Source organism: Thamnophis sirtalis, unplaced genomic scaffold (assembly GCF_051295495.1).
Source record: "Thamnophis sirtalis isolate CommonGarterSnake01/CBP01778 unplaced genomic scaffold, rThaSir2_p1.2 scaffold_8, whole genome shotgun sequence".
Taxonomy (NCBI): Eukaryota; Metazoa; Chordata; class Lepidosauria; order Squamata; family Natricidae; genus Thamnophis; species Thamnophis sirtalis.
In genome coordinates, this window is record NW_028261388.1 from 44,030,935 (window position 1) to 44,050,686 (window position 19,752).

Sequence of the window (19,752 nt, forward strand, 5' to 3'; positions counted from 1 at the left end):
AGTTTCCCAATAATTATGCACACATAGATATTCTCCTATGAACGCCACAACCTCACTTTAACTTTCTTAAACATCCAGGTTTGAGGTTTATTAACATTTTGAATTGACCGAGAGTAGTTGTTCAATAATAAAATTAATCCTCCAAAATACAGCTTGCCTAATAGTTGTGCACAGTGTCAATAGTAGTAAAAAGACTAAACAGAAACTTCAACCCACAATCTCTCTGATTACTTCCAACTTTTACAGTTTATAATTCTATAATTTGTTTCCTATGCTGTTTAATTTTAAAATACATATATTTAAGATGATCTACTTTACTCTAAAATGACATAAAAATCCAATAATTTATCCTTATAAGCATTTATGACATGGATAACTCTATCATCACTATTAAAAAGTTCTGAAACTTGAAACTTCATTTTTTATTGTTCATTTATACTAGTACTTTTGCAAAAATGATCCATGAGGATATTTTCTCCACTTTGCAGTTTGCAAATAATCAAAGCAAAACTTTAGAAAAGCCAAGCATTATCTCATAACTGAGAACTTCTCATCCCTTGATTGGAAAACTCTGTTCACAGGCTGCAATACTGCCGAAGACCATTATAGTTTTTTGCACGAAGTCAACAGAACCATCAAATTATAAGTACTACTAATAACCACCAAAAGGGTGTTGGTCTTACCTGATATGCTGCTGAGAATTTGACACGTCTGCCCTTTGAATAACCTTTGAGATCATATTAGAAGCAACTGTGTTCTCTTCACTGATGATGTAAAACTATTCAACACTACCGACAATGCTGCTATCCTACCAAAGACCTTGACTATGTGTCAGAATGATCAAACAATTGGCAATTCCAAATCTCAACCAACAAATGCTGTCTTACACATTGACCAAAAAAAAAAAAAACAAAAAAAAAAAAAACATCCAGAACACAAAATACAAGCTGGGCGGATATGACCTTGTAGACGACTCCCACTCTGTCAAGGAACTTGGAGTACTCATCTCAAATGATCTAAGTGCCAGATCTCACTGGAACAGCATTGCCAAAAAGGCATTAAGAGTTGTTAACCTAATCTTGCTTCTTCTTTGGTAATATTGAACTGCAAACTAAGGCATGCAAAACTTTTGCAGGACCAATTCTTGAATACAGCTCATCTGTCTGGAACCCACACTGCATATCAGATATTAATACAATCTAATAAGTCCAAAGATATTTCATGAGAAGAGTCCTCCACTACTCTCATCACAACAGAATACCTTATGCTACCAGACTTGAAATATTGGGCTTAGACAACTTGGAACTTCGCTGCCTTCGATCCAACCTAAGCATAGCACATAAAATTATATGCTACAATGTCCTACCTTCAATGAAGACTTCAGCTTCAACCACAACAACATACAAGCACATAATAGAAACAAACTTATGGTAAACCGCTCCAAACTTGATTGCAGAAAATACAATTCAGTAACAGGGTTGTCAATGCCTGGAATGCATTACCTGACATTGTGGTTTCTTCCTCAAAACCCCAAAACTTTAACCTTAAACTGTCTGCTGTCTACCTCACCCCATTCTAAGAGGTCTTTAAGGGGCATGCATAAGCGCACCAGCATGCCTACTCTCTCTATCCTAATATTCCCTTGTATTCGTATTCATTCCATGTATACATAATCATGTTTATACTTTTATCTGTTATCTAATTCATGCTTGATGAAATAAATAATAAATAATAAAATAAATTTTGGTGAAGTTCAGAGAACTCAGGAAGAATTGGTGGAGCAAGTGAGGACCTGGACCAGCCTGCAGTGCAAGAGAGTCAGACTCTGAGGGCATGTCTTTTTTCAGTGGGCTACTTATTGTCAGATTGTCCTTATTCCCCAATATCTCATGCCACTTGTTAATCTGGATGATGTCTAAGATGGAATGACTGTCCTAGTTTGTCACTCTTATATTTGAAGTAGGTGGGTGAAGTTTTAGAAGGTCTTTACTCAAGGATTCCTACTGCTAAGATAAGTTATCAGTCCGGATTTGAACCTTAATGTAAATGTGGTGCTCTAACCAATCCAGTTTCTCTCTATAAATGTATATCTATGAGTTTTAAGAATGGGATAGAATTCCTTAAACATCTGGCACACAACTGAGCAATGTATGTGTGCGTGTATGTGTGTGTGTGTGTGTGTGTGTGTGTGTGTAAGAGAGAGAGAGAGAGAGAGAGAGAGAGAAGGAGGGTGAGAGAGAGAGAGAAGGAGGGTGAGAGAGAGAGAGAAAGGGAGAGGGAGAGGGAGGGAGGGAGAGAGGGAGGGAGGGAGAGAGACATAGACAATATGAATTTTGGATGTATTTCACATATACTGCGTCTTTGCTCTGTAGTGAAACATTTTGTAAATGCTGATTCCTTCTATCCCCACCATGCATTCTATTCCTGGTGAAAACAGATGGCAAACCAAAAATAAGGCAGCTTTTCTGAATCCTTCATATCAAAGTGAACCTAAATCAATCTAGATGACTTGTCATTGCAGTGTATTTGTCACAGCTACTACACGGCATGAGTAGAATTATATGTCAATCTGAGTTCTATCACCTTTCAAAAATGAGGAAAGTTAAAAAAAACCTGTACATTGTTCTTTTGGTAAAGGCATCAAAATAATATTATACAATATTTATTCTATAAAAATGTTATGCAGCAAATGAAATGGAATAAATAAAAGACACTTAAATATGTATTCGTAGCCAGTTTCCAAAAGAGGAATAACCTTGGTAACAATATTTCCAAGGATCTCATAAACAGGAAGCTGCTAACAACTTAATGTGTATTAACACAGCAGCATGTTTTTGTTTCTCTCATCTCACAGTGATTTTACAGTCCTGAACTGATGGAAAGAAATAATGCATTCTATACTTTCAAGGCTTTAATGATGCCCAAAGCTTTCAATTTCGTTTATGTTCCAACAATGGAAAACATAGTTTCCTTATGTATAGCATAAAATAGAGTATCCTAGTATTTTTCTATTTCTCACACTGTCTCCATCTATATATTAAACACACATGACCCCCACACACAACTCTAACTTTAGAAGAACAATTGATTGTTATGGTAAGGGATGATAGGAACTGTATGTATGTATGTCTGCCAGTTAAGAAAATGCCAAGTCAAAACAGTACTAACAGCCAAGTCAAAAGCTGCATTCTTTGGGGGTGGGGGATTATGGTCAGAGTGGATATTTAAAGTCTTTTTGAGCACACAGAATGTCTGAAGAGCACTAAACTAAATCTTTAAATGATTGACACCACTGTTGACTTACTCTTACTGTTAAGTACTGCAAAATTTAAAAGAAAGCTGAAAAAAAATTAGAGCCATTATCTATGAAAGAGTGTTCAAGGTGCCATTACCTGGAAGAAACACATCCACATCTTATCAGATGCTTGGCACACCAAACTTCTAAGAACAGAAAAACAATCACTGGGTTTAGAAAAATGGGAGAAGAATGGAAGAAAGCTGGATAAATAAACATTCAAATGACAGTGTTCACACCAAGGCTTTTTAGTTCCCATTCTTACTGGCACCTCAGGGAAATTAAGCAAAGGGCATTTCTTCATAAATTCCCATGCTCTTTATGAAAGATAGGCCATTGCTTTTAAAGACACTGGGTTACTATCACTTATGAGTAGTTGACAGTAGTGCGTGCTCAAAGAAGAGAGCAATTGATTATAAATAGGGTTCATCAAATTAAAAGATTTTTTTTAAAGGCAAATTATTTAACAAATCTCATTTCATAACTAAGCAGGGCATGGAATGGCTTCTTTAAAAAAAACACCTGAAAAATGTATCCATTAATTTCTTTGTGGCATTCTGAGCTCTATTTAAATGACAAGCATTCTAGATTAATACTTCTACTGAATATAAACTATAAAATTAGAAAAGGCCAATGAAAACATTACATTATACTGTATATATAAAAAGAAAGAATTTGAATGTAGCAGTGTTTATCCATATTTTACCTTTTTAGTCAAATGACAATTATCTAAATCATTACTCTGGATTTTATTTATTTTGTTAGGTATCATATTACAAGCAATGCAGCAAGATTAAAAAGCAGTCTTTCTGTATTACATGTATTACATGTATTTTCCTATTATCTATTATGAGCTGTTTACTATCAATATATTCCTTTTATGAATTTATAATACACTTAAACCAACTTTAAAATAAAGAATATACATCAGAAAATAACTATAGATGTGACAAAACTCCTGAATGCACTAGATACATCACAGTTTTATTAATTAAATGTTAAAGCTGTCCTGCTTCCTTTTTTCCTCTAAATCCATTGCACAAATGTCATTCTTGAATGATAAAAAGCTTTCTTCATTACAGAGCTGCTCAATTTAACCCTGAAGACTGAATCAGTGCAACTGAACAGCCATCAGAGCAGAAAACTAAGGTTCATCTCCCCTGAGACTGAGGTCAGGTTTGTCACGTTACTTTCAGGAAAGGCTCAGACTCATATCAAACAAATAAATGAGACCAGTTTCACAGTCACGTTAAAGGATTTCTTCTACTCTGTTTAACCCTTTATACATCTTGCAGTCTTACTCCAAAATGTAATGTGATAAATTTCATTAAAATTTTGTACTGGTTTTAATTCAAAGTATACACAAGAAAAATGGAAATAATCTAATAATGTATTAATTACTCAGTCTTTAAAAAAAGGAAGTATAGAAAGATAGGATAGATGGCTAAATTAATAAGAAATAAAATGAGAAAGAGAGAGATTGAAAACTCCCAGAAGAGGCCCCAGATCATTAAAACTAGAAATGCTTTTATCTAGCTCAAGTTAAAAAAATGTATTTGATTTAGTAAGGCAACAATATGTTTTAATGTTATTATTAATAATAAAAAATAGTTTGGAGATGAAATTCAGTGGACTGAAAAACATTTGTCACAGGGTCTTCTGATTTGTCATTTAAGCCTTTTGATACTGAAAATATTGGTAACTTAATGTTTCAATAGTTAAATACATGTATGTGTATGTATGTGTGTGTATGTTTATGTATGTATAAACACAAATGAATATTGTTCAAGATCAAACATTCTGCCTACATTTCTGACTAAAATATGTAGTTTAGCTTTATGTAACATCTATTGCAATATTATTACTCTGTTATTATTAACACAGCCACTTATATTCACCTGCCATACCGATGACAAACACTCTTTAGTCCCTTTATTACAAAATATCATTTTGATTAGCATTATCAGCAATAAAAGTAAGAAATTTTATCATGGTAAGCCCAGTAAAAAATTCATTACAATTCATGCTTTCAAACTATGTTCTGCCAACCATCAGAAGATCAGAAAGTCCTATTTTAGTTTATATTTATTAAAATATTTAACTATGTGTTCCTAAAAAACAACAGCTTTAAAAAGTACAATTGGCTCATTTGAAATAATTATACTAATAAATATATGTAATTTATTTGTTTAAATTTCAAAACAAACTAGTAATAGTAGTAGTAAAATAGAAGCAAATTTTTTTGAGCCCCTTATGGTTAAGAGAGAGGAAAAAGATACCTGGAAAATTATTGTATTTATAAGCTAGACAATTTGTTAGAAATTTCTAATTAAGTGAGTCGTCTACTATAACACCTTGATAATAAAATAGTTACTTACCTATTTCATATATAAAAAGATGATATGGGTCATGTTATTCCAACAAATTCATATAGAGAATCCATGGAAGACATAAGGAAAGAAAGGTAAACAGGAAATATTAATGTCATAATTTCATTTCCAACATAAAAATTCATGTAATTGTCTAAACTGTACATTAATTATGAATATAAAGTACACATTTTAAACAAATGTCTACATCACAGTTTTGTTTTCGTTTCTATCCAGTATTAGTGTGGATTAGTGATAACTATAACTGTGTAATACAAAAAATAAAAATACTGAACATGCATATAGATATATACACATTTACATATATACCTCTAATAAAATTGTGTACTTTAATACAAATTTATTTGTGAACATAACTTTGAAAATCAAATAAATTTATTTTTATTTCAATAGCAAAGGAATCTGTTGTAAATCACAAATGAGAAAAAAATAGCATATATTATTATGAACTACTGTGTCAAAAGTACCAGTAATCCACACCTTTTGCATGTTGACTGCCATGCATGTGCTTTTAGTTGACCTCCCCTCCCCCACTTGACTCTACTGTAGACACTGATATTGGTAAACTAAGATGGAAGTTAAACAATGATAAGAATATTGAATATTTCAGATTTGTTTATGGAAATCTCACAAACCTAAGATCTTCACTTACTGTTAAATAAAACTATGCATACTGCCTTACCCCCAAAAGGTTCAATTGTACCCATGTTGATGAAATAAAATTGCTTTTAATTATATTCATATGTAAATGCCAGCAGATGCATAAACAATTTTGGGAAAATAATAACCATGAAGGAGAATACTGTAGTTATAGTATTCTTTCATCTCTCAGCTACAAGTGTCCTCAAACTGTCATCTGTAATAAAGTATAAAAGCTTCACATCAACTCATTAAAGTGTCTCCTGAAGGCAACATACTAAAATCTGAAATTGCCCTCTAACTTGAATGTTATTCATACATTTAAGACCGTTAGTCATTTCTATCTCCATATATCTTTTCATCATGTAGTAAATGAAGGTTTAGGGAAAATATTAATTGAAAAATATAATCAATAATACAAGGTAAAAGTTTGGTCCAGTGTAATTTGTATGACTTTTTAATATCAGTCTCTGAAATTTAATTTATAGTTATAATTCTTTACATTTAAAGCTGTTCTCCCTCAGTTCTGCAGCATAATTTTGTTGTTACTTACATTGCTAATTTCACTTTAAAAAAACAAACGTTGCAGGATTTATTCAACTACTATTTATTCTCACTAGTATCTTGGCACCCTAGATACTTTATGAAAAGCCTTTAAATTCTATAAAAACATTGCAACAGATAACAATAGTGTGTGTGTGTGTGTGTGTGTGTATGTGTGTGTGTGTGTGTGTAAACGTGCCCAATTTCTGATGAGATTAATCTTAGATTTGAATTAAATATAAATACAAATTTGAAGTTTAACATGAAAGACAAGGATGAAAATCATATATTTTACTTATTTGATAACTTCCAGTGAGTTTTAAAGAATTGTCCAGAAGTAAGAGGCTAAGATACACCTATAGAATAGGACTTTGATTGTGTTGATTATGTCACACTGTGCAATCCCAACAGATTTTATTTTCCAATGAGAAATTTCTAAATAAGTCAGGAAACAACAGCATGGACAGAACATAGTGAAACAAGATTGGTTCCAAATTGGAAAAGGAGTCAGACAAGGCTACGTATTCGTCCCTTATTTATTCAAACTTTATGCTGAATATTTATTAAGTAAAACTTGATTTAAAAAAGATCAGCATGGTTTTAAAACTGGAGAAAGAAACATCAATAACTTATACTAGGTTGATGACTTATAGCTGAAAATGCAGAAGATCTGCAAGCTCTGACAAAGGTTAAGGAACAATGAAAAACACATGGGGCTGTAATTAAATGTAAAAAAGACCAAACTAATAACAATAGGTGGAAGAACCAGCTCCTGCCTTTTATAATCAACCATGAACAGTAAAGGAATAAGAAGTCTAGAAATACAACACAGACTAGAACATGTCAAAGCAGCCATGAAGGCCTTGGAAAAGATATTTAGATGTTGACATGTTTCTATAATCACCAAGATTAGTACAGGCAATGACATTCTCTGACACTTTATGGTAAGAGTTTGAAAAAGCCAAGTAGACATTTATTAATTTCATGGTGGGGAAGAGATTACTCCTGATAATGCAACAAAAAGCTAAAAAAGGAAATGAATGGATCATGAAACAAATACATCCAGAGTTTTCACTTGAGGAACATGCTATCTGTCGGGTTACTTAAAACACACTATGTCAGGGAGGCTCCTTGCTGCAGATAACTGGAATCAGCTTCCAAAGGAGTGCGAAGCTCTTATAGTTCACTAATGGCTGAACCAGCTGACAAGAAAAAGAGTGTGAAGCTCCTATGGCTGCGAGTCGGCTGGCAGAAATTCCAGAAGGAGCACAAAACTCCTATAAATAGTTAATGGCCTGCTGCTGTAAAAAGGGAACGCTAAGCTTCTCAGGTGGCCGGAGTGCGTCAGATGGCCAGAGTCAGCTTGCAATGGAACGCAAAGCTCCTCAGACTAATAATGGCCGAGCTAGCTGTTAAAGGGGAGAGCAAAGCTCCTGTCAATTCAAACAGCTGGCTGTGCTGTTTGAAGCACTTCAGAGGGTCGAGCTGAAGCTTTGCCTCCAAAGGAAGTCCAGTGAGTCTACCTTGGAGAGGAAGTTCAGCTGGGGATGCCACTCACTATTTAAAGTCCAGAACTCTGATTCTGCTTGTCAATCCAGGAATTTGACGAACGGAGGAATTTTAACACGTCTGTCCTAGCTGAGTCAAAAGCTGGGCAGCCCTAGCAACAGAGGCGTGGCCTCACAGCTCTGACAGACTCAGTCCAATCAGCTAAGCAGATGAGGTCAATCCATTCCTGGATGCTATCTCCATCCCAATGGAGAAGATGATGGATATGGAATGCACTCAATTACAGTGTCAAAGGATGTACTGTTGGAAGACCTGAAGAACCAAGTTAAGCACAGATTGTCATTATTCCTTTTATTATATCTCAAGTCTGTAAATCTGGAAAGCCCATTTTACTAAATAATGGTATTTGGCACTAGCTGAAGGTTTCAAATGTTCTTTAGCAGTAGTTCCATAGTGTGCATAACAGCAATTTATTGTTTAATAAACTTAGTATTTGGTAAAATTATCTTCATAGACTTAAAGTTTCAATATCATTACATATTAAGCTACTAAACTGCAGGATTACAGTCCTAGTTGTAGTGTCATAAAACATGATAGGAAATCCAAGCTTTTCAATATTAAAAAGAATGGCTCAAAAGGTAGGAAGATGTTAGGCAAATGCACTTTCATAAGAAAAAGAAATAATTACAGACAGAATATTAAGCAAATATCTAAAATGTCTTTTTCTTCCTGATAAAGTTCATCTGTATCAAAAACTCCACTGTCCAGAGCTTTTTTTTACAGTAATAAGCATACGTAATAAGCATCACTGATCACATTTATTTAGTATATAAACATAGTAAAAGACATAAATAAAGGAATAATATGTAAATAATGGTAAGGGGAAAAATGGGAAACGCTTTTTATTTTCAGTAGTGGAATTGAGTGGACCACCAATAATATACCTTCCTGCCCAAATTGAAAACAATTGCAATTGACTACTTAGTTATCGTTTATTGCTGAATTTTAAAAAGGCTTTATTTTAACATACATATAAGATAGCAATATAAATGTACATGTAATCACCAGAAATATGATAGTACATATAAGCATAAATAGTCAAACATGTTTCCAGATTCAACACAAACTTGGAAAATGTGAAAGGCTGGTCATGGAGGCAAAAATACATGCATTTTTTTTCAATTCCTTTCTATGATAGCTGAAAAAGAGTCCCAGTAAGGAAAAGAAGACAAAAAAGGGACCGTTATCTCACTAAGAGACTTGCTTGTTTGACACACAGATAGTGCTGATTTGTTGCTTTCAGATTGTCAGAAGAAAAGTTAAATGGATGAGAAAAAAGAATCAATATCAGAGGAGAAAGAACTGTAGAGGGCAGTATATGTGTACATGTGAGCATTTATCTGGGTAGGTCATTCAAAGAGCTCCTCAATAGCAGTAGAGGGAAGAGCAGAAAGCTGCTTGGGAAGTAATTCTGTGATGACTTGATAATGGCATATCCCAGCCCAAACCTGGAGAAGAAGTGGTTCAGGCAAGCAGTACTTGGGAAGGCTGAGTGAAGGAAATTCCCTGAGGTAACATTGCATCAGAAAGCTCATTAGCCTGTGTTTCTAGATAATAAAGCAAGTCAGAAAGAGGAGGAGAGCAAGAAAAAAATGAAGATTAGTTTTCTCCTACCTTTGGTATTTCTACCATGAAGAAAAAGGCCCAGGAGGCTTAGCAAAAAGCTGAAGAGGTCTTTGGAAGGCTAATTATACTGCAATAATGTCCAGTCAGGCCACAAGCCAGACATACTAGCAGAACCAGATACACATAAATTCACTAGGCTTTTGCTGGATATTCCACAAACAATTTTGTTATTGGATCGGTACAGAATCTGCACTATTGTTTGTAACCCAAGTGTACAATAATAAGTCAAAAATAAGATTGCTATAATCCCTGTGCTAATGCTACATCAGGTTATGACTTCGTGTGAATTTAACAGCTTTGCCAGAGCAACTAAATCATGTATGAAATGGAGAGAAGCAAGATTTTGTCAGCTGAAATTACAGAAAACTATGCTTTCTAAATTTTATATTGCATTTTCAGAAAATAGCATTTTTTACTTTCTCACTAAAATCTTGACAGTTAATATTCCTTCTGTAAGCTTTCTTTTCAAACTATATAGGATCAATCTATGTAAAAAATCAAATTATAGAAAGTTCATTTTTCTATAAATATTTTGGGAAAAATGCTTAAGATAGCCAACATATGCCATAGATACAACTTCATACATTAGCAATAGCAGTTAGACTTATATACCGCTTCCTAGGGCTTTCAGCCCTCTCTAAGCGGTTTACAGAGTCAGCATATCGCCCCCAACAATCCGGGTCCTCATTTCACCCACCTCGGAAGGATGGAAGGCTGAGTCAACCTTGAGCCGGTGGAATTAGAACCGCTGAACTGAAGATAACAGTCAGCTGAAGTGGCCTGCAGTACTGCACCCTAACCACTGCGCCACCTCGGCTCATTAGAGGCATTGCTTTCCTACTAATACTATGAATATTAGTTTTTACAGTGACCATGCCATAACAATTGACTCCGTTGGTATACCATTACCAATATTTTCAAAGAGTAGTGAAACTCTGTTTGGGTGTCAAGTTAAAATCAGTTCTGTTAATACTTTTTAAATAATGAAAAAGGAGAAACACATATTGAAACTAATGGAACTGAGAAACTTGTAGAAACAGAAGAATTATTATTGCATTTAGCAATTTATCTGAAGGAAAATGCAGTTCTCTGGCTATTATGGTGAGAAGTTTAAAAAGACCTACCTATTCATGAAAGAGTCTGTCTGTCTGTCTGTCTCTCTCTCTCTCTAATGTTCAGGCATTCTAATGATAAAATGTGTCTTAAATACTATGGACATGGTTCATTTTTGGAGGTGGGGATTGCTCAAGAAAGGAAAAGGAAAAAAGGTATATGTAGGGACAGGGACCATAATAGGAATAAAGTAAAATTAATTTAAAAGAACTTCCTCACAGATATCCTATGATTTACTGTAACAATGCAGCAATGCAAAATACACACTTGACTGACACCCAGAACAAATTATGTTTAAACCTGCTATATTTTCAACTAAACAAAGTTGTAATTAATATAAAATCTAACCGTTAGGTTTTATGTTCATATAATGTTGTATGTATTTTTTGCAAGCTGAAACAAACACATTTCAAAAGACCAGAGCTTGCATTCACATTTGAACCATCTGTACTTTTCTTTCTACAGTCAGTTCTTACTTTTAGAGCAATATATCTAAGAATTTATCAATAACACTCAAAATATATTGTATATTATTTTACTGAAAGTGAAATTTCCAGTTTTCCCTTTTTAGTACCTTTCCCCCTTTTTCTCAAGGTCAACAATATCTGTAACTTCAAACTCATTTTAATGCTTTATATTTTGTATTGTTTTAATAAGGTTGTTTTAATGTACATATTAAAATAGATAAACATTTAATATGTTACAAAAGAAGCATTCTAGATTCCTATGAAAGACATTACCTTTTGTCATTTTATAAACATAGTCATAATGGAATACAAAAAAAAATTCCAACAAAAATAGCACATGAATAGTGTGCCTAACGCACCACAAGGGACATGAAGGGGGAATTAGCTTGTGTTGAGTTGGTTCATCCCCCAAAGAGCTGTGTCTGAACTGTTTTGAAGCTGTTCACTCAAAGGGATTATTTCATTGAATCTGCTTTAATCTCAGCTAAATGCTTTCAACTGGCATGTACAGAGACAGAATTAGAGAAATCAGAACCCCGATGACCTGTGTTGATGGGCTTGAAGGAAGAAAGAGAATCAAATCATAATAATCCCACACATCATAGAATTAGAGAGGTCACAAAGCAATATCTATTATATAGGTCCACTGGGAAAGCTGAAGAAGAACATTAAGATATTATGCAGTTACCAAACAAATATTGTAGATACGATAATTGCTATACCAAATACCCCTGCACGGAATGAATTGTTTGCACAGTTGAAACTGATATAGAGAGTAAAACTTTAAATATAAAACAATATAATTATATAAACAGAACTGTTTATATAATTTGTTCACTATTATAAAAGGCATCTGAAAAAATATCCAGGTTTTCTCTTCCTAGCTGTTAATATAAATGCATATGCCAATGTGAATATAGGTATATCTATGATGCTACCAGAGGTGGGTTTCTGCTGGTTTGGCCCAGATCAGGTGAACCGGTAGGGGTGGTGGTGGGAGGCTCCGCCTACCTGCCCGGATGATTCTGCGCATGCACAGAAGTGTTGCACATGCATGAGCAAAACGGTAATAAAACAAATTGAAATCCACCACTGCTGCTCCCTTTGCTTTATATGAAAGACAATGTATAATTTTGATCATTCATCCCCTAAATTTAAAAAGGTTTGTTTACTATTGTTTATCTTTATCTATAGAGAACTTCATGCCCCCCACATGGCATTTTAATGGATACTATATTTGTAACATTATCATTTTCTTTTTTGGCTTTTTTTTTTTGCACATGCAAAATGGCCAGACTTCCTTATACTAATATTTAGTGTTTGTGCCATCATTGTGTCAAAATGATCCTCCAATTTTGATGTTCAGTGGAAAAGTGCAGATTATTATTGGTTTTATTAGTCCATGGTTACATATGAGTGTTCTATGAACTGAAATGAAGGTCATGGGATCCTGGAGTTAAATTAGAGTTATCCTGTCCAAAGAAGATGGCTGAATATTAAGATATTCTAAGTTGGTAACCTGTAGCCTCAGTCTCCCTCCTTCTGAGAGAGAGATAGGGGGAGGGAGGAAGAGTGAGGGAGGGGGAGAGAGAGAGGAAGAGCAGGAGGGGAAGAGGGAGAGAGAGAGAAACCCTATCTTACACCCAGATGTCTGATGGGCTTAAAAGATTTCAGATAGCACTTGGAGAATTTCCAACTGATCTGGAAGCTAAGATGCATAGTCCATCTCTGGAATATAAAGACAATGTGTACTAGATATGAGTGCTAACAAGCAGCCTCTGGCAATCTTGGGGAAGCTTAGCATTCTGAATAGCTCAAGAAGATGAAGCAGGTAAAGATGCCTAAAATGATGCTTGCAGAATAAGGAATAATGTTCTTATTATTATGAAGAATAAGCATAGCAAAACATATACGAGCAATAAGTATAATCAACGGTAGTATCATTCTGGAACACTAACAAAAATTAGGAATGGGAGCCCTGTATTGTAGTGGTTGTGTTCATATTTAAATGGGCAATTCTGTTTTTTTCAATGTAGAAAGGAGAATCACCCTCAAATATTCCAGTGTAGAATATTATAGACTTAGTTTTCTCTCCCATCCTAATTAAGATCTACATTAATTCTCTGGGGGAGATAACCAGACAGTTCAGGATAAAATATCATCAATATGTTGATAAGACTGAGGTATTTCCACTCTTAAACTGAAGCTATGGCAGAACTGCTGATCTGGTACTTAGAGACTATCAAAGCCAGGATGTGGGACCTTACTCAGACAAAATCTAAGCATGACAGAATGGTTGCTAACTTAGAAGACAACCAATTCAGGGTTAATAATATTTGACTAAATAAATCCTACTTTAAGGATCCATAGGCTTGACAAGTTGAATATTACATTCATAAACTCTTTGCTTTAAATATAAGGCCCTCAGAATTGCTGTTGTTTTTATTTATTACTTTCTTTTTATCCACCCATCCCTTAAATTAATGCATATCATACACAGCCTGCTTTAAACACAAATGGAATGTTAAAATAGACAAGTATTATTTGAAAACATGTCACAAATCTGCATTAAAATGCACATATAGTTTGTTAATTAAACAAACTTTATATTGTTGCTTCTCTGTTAGAATAATCAGATCAATTTTTAACATTGACAAGTGGTCCCTCATCTATATAAATACTGTATTAAGGCTTAAATTCGAATATTAGTTCATTCTTGTCAATAAGGTCATTTCCCCCTGAATATAAAGCAATCCAGTAATTTTGTACTGACATCCCTTGCAGATCTGACAGTTTGAAAACATGAAATAATAGGCAGTTAGTGTCAGTGCTCTTAAATCAAGTCCAAAGATCCCATGGTACCAAAAATATGGCAGCTTGTTACAACTAAACAAATGTCAATCCAATCAATGTATGCAGGAGGCTGTCAACTTCCTACGTTTCTCTGCCCTAATAAGTAGTATACAAAATGACAGAATTCAGAAAAATATATCTTATTGTTGCCTGAGAGTTAGGCTTTTTCTTTTTCTTTTTAAAGAACTATGTAAGAGCCTTTCATCTCTTTAATACACCATGGAAAATGTTATACAAATCTTTCACTGCTGATGAGAAAACTACAGAATGTTCACAAAGATTAATGTGTGAAGGTTTCTAAAGTCCACCAATTGAGGTGGGGTTATTTTGATACAGAAATAAAAAAACCTAATCTAATATCTAATATCATACCTTATTTGAAAATAGGATTGCAATAGTCCCATTATGCCTTTTCTTTATAATTTAAATGTACTAAATATCCACAGAGACCTTCAAAATCATATAGGTAATTATAATAATGAAAAATTTGGGCAGTTACACACCTCTTTTAGCCACCTCATTACTCAGCTACATGCAAAAGTATTGTATTTTACCCAAGAGAAAATCATTAAAAAATTCATCACCTTTGTAAAAGACAAGTAATTTATTTTCAGTTAGATTGAACAAGTAAAGCAAAAAATTCAAATGAAATTTCAGTTTACCATTAATTTAAATTGATTAATATTATTAGAATCAGGATATATTATTATTTAATGCTGGCTGACTGATGACCAATAAACAGTATCCTAAAAGTGGATAAGATACACTTATACATTACTCTGTATATTCCTGTTTATCAGGGTGGAGTCTACACATAAAAAAGTTATAGGGACAGTCCACATATAGGTCTTAATAGAAGGAAAGAAAGGTATGCATTCATGGATTACACCCTGCTTGCCTACTTCAGTCTGTTACGAAATCCAGTATTTTACTAAATATTGGTGTCCAATATTATTATATCCCAAAGTACAAAAAACAACAAACATATTTGTTCTTTATAATCTGTCATACAACATTTTCATTTTTTTAATGTAAATGTATTTTGCAAATTCATTATTCATAAAGTAAAGTAGAAGTCAAATACAGATTTGGAAAATAATATAGGCTACCTAATTAACTTAATCCAATATTTTTATAAAGATTAAAAATGGAGATTACCGTATTTTTCCGAGTATAAGACGGAACTCCCCCCCAAAAGAGAGAGTGAAAATCTGGGTGCATCTTATACTCTGAATGTAGTCGCCTGGGTCGTCTGGAGAAGGGGGAGGTGAAGTGAGCACTGCACAGGAGGCAAGATGTAAGACAAGGTAGCTCGCTACTTGGACTCCTGCTTCTCCAGACAACACAATCATCGGCTTCTGCTCCTGACTCGGGAGATGGATCTGGCCAGGAGGAATACAAGTCCCATTTTTACAATCGGGGAAGAAAAAGAGCATTTCAGGTGCCAGGCGATCCCTGCAGCCTGGAACCGCCTGCCACCTGAAACACTCTTTTTCTTTCCCAATTGCAAAAATGGGGCTTGCATTCCCCTCCTGGCCAGATCCATCTTCCGGGCCAGGAGCAGAAAGTGACTGCCCTATAACTGGATTGTCTGGAGAAAGGGGAGGCCAAGCAGTGAGCCATCATGCCTTACACCTTTCACACAGCACCCACTTCACCTGTCCCTTCTCAGACATTCCAGGCAGCTGAGATCACCATGCTGCCACCTGAAAACACTATTATTGCACACTCTACTGCCCAGAACAACCTGAGAAGGGGCTGCTGAAGTAGGTGCTGCAATCCCCCAACCCCCAGATCTGTCATGCAGTTCTTATTGCTACTGCTGCTATTGTGCCCAACTATCAGTGCCAGGCTCCAGGGAGACTCCCAACCAGGCGTTCCCACATTCTGAAGTTTTCTTTCTATTCCACACTTCTTTCACTAGCCAAAATCCTGACAATGGCAATAGCTTTTTCCAGAAACAAAGTGGAGATCTAGGGTCACCACCTGGTGACGAAGAGTGTTAGCCGCCAACCCTTGGTCCAACCCCTCCTGCAGCAAGTTCAAGATCTGCGGAATAGAAGTGGAGACTGGATCAATCTGTGACTTTGTACACCACTTGGCAAAGGCAGACCAGGTGGAATAATTAATTCTGGTAATAGATGGTCGTCGCAACACCTGGATGGTTTGGATGACCTTCGTGGAGAGCCTGTCCCTCTCTAGGAGGCTCCTCTCAAGTGCCAGATGGCCAACTGGAGCCACTGGGGCTCCGGATGGGATAGGGCCCCCTGGCTGAGAGAGACCTCTTCTGGAGGGATTCTCCATGGTTTGGTGATGGATAGGCTCACAAGGTCAGCAAACCATGCCCATCTGGGCCAAAACGGCACTACCAGAAGGACCTCTGCCTTTTCCAAGAGAATCTTGCAGATCACACTGGGAAGGAGTGGTAGTGGCCAAAACGTGTAGAGCAGTTTGGATGGCCAGTGGCAAAGAAGGGCGTTGACTCCTTCTGCTCATGGGGAGTGGAATCTGGATAAGAAGTGAGGGAGATGAGTGTTCTCTGAGGTGGCAAATAGGTTGACTTCTGGGCAGCCGAACCTCTGTGTGATCTTGAAGAAGAGGTCAGGGTGCAGGTGCTGGATGCTTTGGATGACCTTTGTGGTGATTGATCTGAGTGATCAATCGTGGCCCTGCTCAGCCAGTCCCCCTGGACGTTACTCACCCCGGAGATGTGCTCAGCTCGAAGAGATGGCAGGTGTTTCTCCGCCCACTTTCCCAGGCGTTCTGCCTTCACCATCAATGACTTGGATCGAGTGCCCCCCTGGCAGTTGACATGCGCCTTAGTGGCTACATTGTCCGTGAGTAGCATTACATGATGACCTTGAATGGTCAACTGGAAGCGTAGAAAAGCTAGTCATGCCACTTTTAGCTCCAGCCAGTTTATGCTGTGCTTGAGTTCGCTGGCAGACCATCTGCCCTGAGCGACTTGATTGTCGAGATGGGGTCCCCATCCGAACAGGCTGCCATCTGTCATGATGGCTAGATGATCTGGCTTGCGGAAGAGACTGCCTTTGGTCAGTACAGGTATCAGTGTTCCAAATATCATGCAGAATAGTGCAAGGCAGAGCAAGCCTTAAAGTTCCAATTTAATAAGATAGACATGTGGGCACAAACTGTGGAATCTCAAATCTAAAAGTTTCCTGGGATTCAACCCAGTTGAAAGTTCATGAACTTATCCCCACACCCATAAATCCATCACATGGTCCAATCTTCTTTGGCCATGCTGGCATTTCCACCCATCTAGTTCCAGTCAGATGCAGAGGTGCGGAGACAAAAGATGACCTTGATTTCTAGAAAGGAATAACAACAACACATTCCACAATTCTACTCCTTACTATTCCCCCCTCCCAATTGCCCACTAATGAAACAGCATAGTAAAGAAAGAGAGAGAAAGTGTGGCAGGCCAAAGATTCTATAAGGAATATAACTGCAGGCCTGACAGCAGGAGATTGCCACCACTGCAGGGACTGTTGAACTTTGAGGGGAACCGGAAATGGAGAGTTGCTGTTCTTGGCCCGTTGGTTGGGCAGAAAGCACCATTGTAGCTGTCTTGAGTGCAACCTCACCCACAGCACGATTGATAGGCAAGAGATCATTTTGCCTAGGAGCTTCGACAACAGGGCAATGGGCACCATCCACGAAGTCCATACCTGGTGTATCTGACATCTGATGCTGGAGATCCGCTCGTGAGACAGGGAGACTTGGCAACTGGCAGTGTCTTTTATAGCCCCGAGATGCAGCAACCTGATGGTGGGATTGAGGTGGCTTTTCTCCAGGTTGATGGAGAACCCATGGTCTTGGAGTGTTCTCATCGTCACCTGGAGGTCTTGGACCATTTGCTGGCAAGATGACAAGTGGATGATGATGTTGTCCAATAAGCTTGGAGTTGCACAGGGACACTACCACAACTGCCGGAATCTTTGTGAATGTCCAGGAGGCCGATGACAGGCCGAATGGCAGAGCCCTGTATTGATAATGGTGGCCTGCATAATAAAATCTCAGGAACCTGTGATGAACCCTGCGAACTGGGATGTGGAGGTACACTTCTTGGAGATCTATTGATGTTAGCAGATCTCCTGGTCTGATGCAGCCCAGTATTGACTGGAGGGACTGCATTTTGAAGCTTTTGTACACTAAGTGGTAATTTAATTTCTTTAGGTCCAATATCCCCCTGTACCCTCCCAAGTTCTTTGGGACCAGGAACAGGATGGAGTAGAAGCGTGACCCTTCTTGTCCTACTGGCACTGGTTCTATGGTCCTTATCTCCCGAAGGTGCTGGATCTCCTGCTCCATTAGGGACCTTTTGGTTGGGAAGCAAGGGGTGGGATAGTGGATGAAGAAGCAGGGGAGAGGGGATATGAATTCCAAGGTCAGACCCAGTCATATCAGTTGGAGAACCCACTGGTCTCATGTGGTCTGCTCCCATCGGGCCTGAAATAGCTGCAGACGGCCTCCGATGGGAGCCCTCTGTGGTGGTCACTTGTAGTGATGAAAAGGCCTGGAGCCTGATCTGCCATGAAAGGGCCGCTTGGAAAAGGACTGCTGTTGGCCCCTGTCCGGTAAAGACTGATGGTCCTGGGACCGATTGGAGTTCTGTGCATATGGATGGTGGAACTACCCTGTGCTAGAAGATGGTTCAGGGGCATGAAAGGGCTGCTTCCTGAAATAACCAGAGCCTCTACACTCCACCTTTTTTTGTCACAGAAGGCATGGCCTTCTTTTTATCTTTGTTCTCAATGAGAACTGGGTCCAAAACCTCCCAAAGAGTTTTACTCCCCTGAAGGGATCCGAGGTCAACTTCCACTTGGATCTCATATCAGCGTTCCAGTGGCAAAGCCACAGGAGCCGCTTGGTGGTGACATTGGAGGCTAAGGCCCTGGAAGCGAACTTGGCAGAATTTAGAGTGGCATAAGCTGTGTATTCCGCTGTGGCTATAATTTTATTTAGCTCCTGTCTCAACTTGGTATAACCCATTAGAAGTTTAGCAGAGAGATGACGGAGCCACAGAAGGGACGCCCTAGACATAAAGAATGCAGAGATATCCATCTTTATGGCCAAGGCAGCCGCCTGATATGTCTTGTGACATGCTTTCTCTGGCCTTTTGTCTTCTGCCTTCAGACCTTCTAGAAGGTCAGGAGGTAAGACGGAGGCAGAAGTAAGAGCTTGTATTGGTGGATCCACCTGAGGTAGTTTTAATAGATCCTCTAAGGCAGAATCC

At 37.2% G+C, this 19,752-nt stretch overlaps 1 protein-coding gene and 1 long non-coding RNA gene across 14 annotated transcripts in view; one reads left to right on the forward strand and one right to left on the reverse strand.

Annotated features, from left to right (window-relative positions):
• Positions 1-19,752, reverse strand: part of ROBO2 (roundabout guidance receptor 2) — a 688,225-nt gene that overhangs the window by 179,203 nt on the left and 489,270 nt on the right. The gene's annotated exons all lie outside the window — the stretch shown is intronic.
• The window catches only part of LOC106548270 (uncharacterized), a 75,272-nt gene that overhangs the window by 15,939 nt on the left and 39,581 nt on the right, over positions 1-19,752 (forward strand). The window contains exon 3 of one of the 2 annotated variants that reach the window (XR_001313503.2): positions 489-917. The exons of the other annotated variant lie outside the window; for it this stretch is intronic. This is a non-coding gene — a long non-coding RNA (uncharacterized LOC106548270). Of the gene's footprint in view, positions 1-488; positions 918-19,752 lie in introns of those variants that run through there. 2 annotated transcript variants of the gene reach the window in all.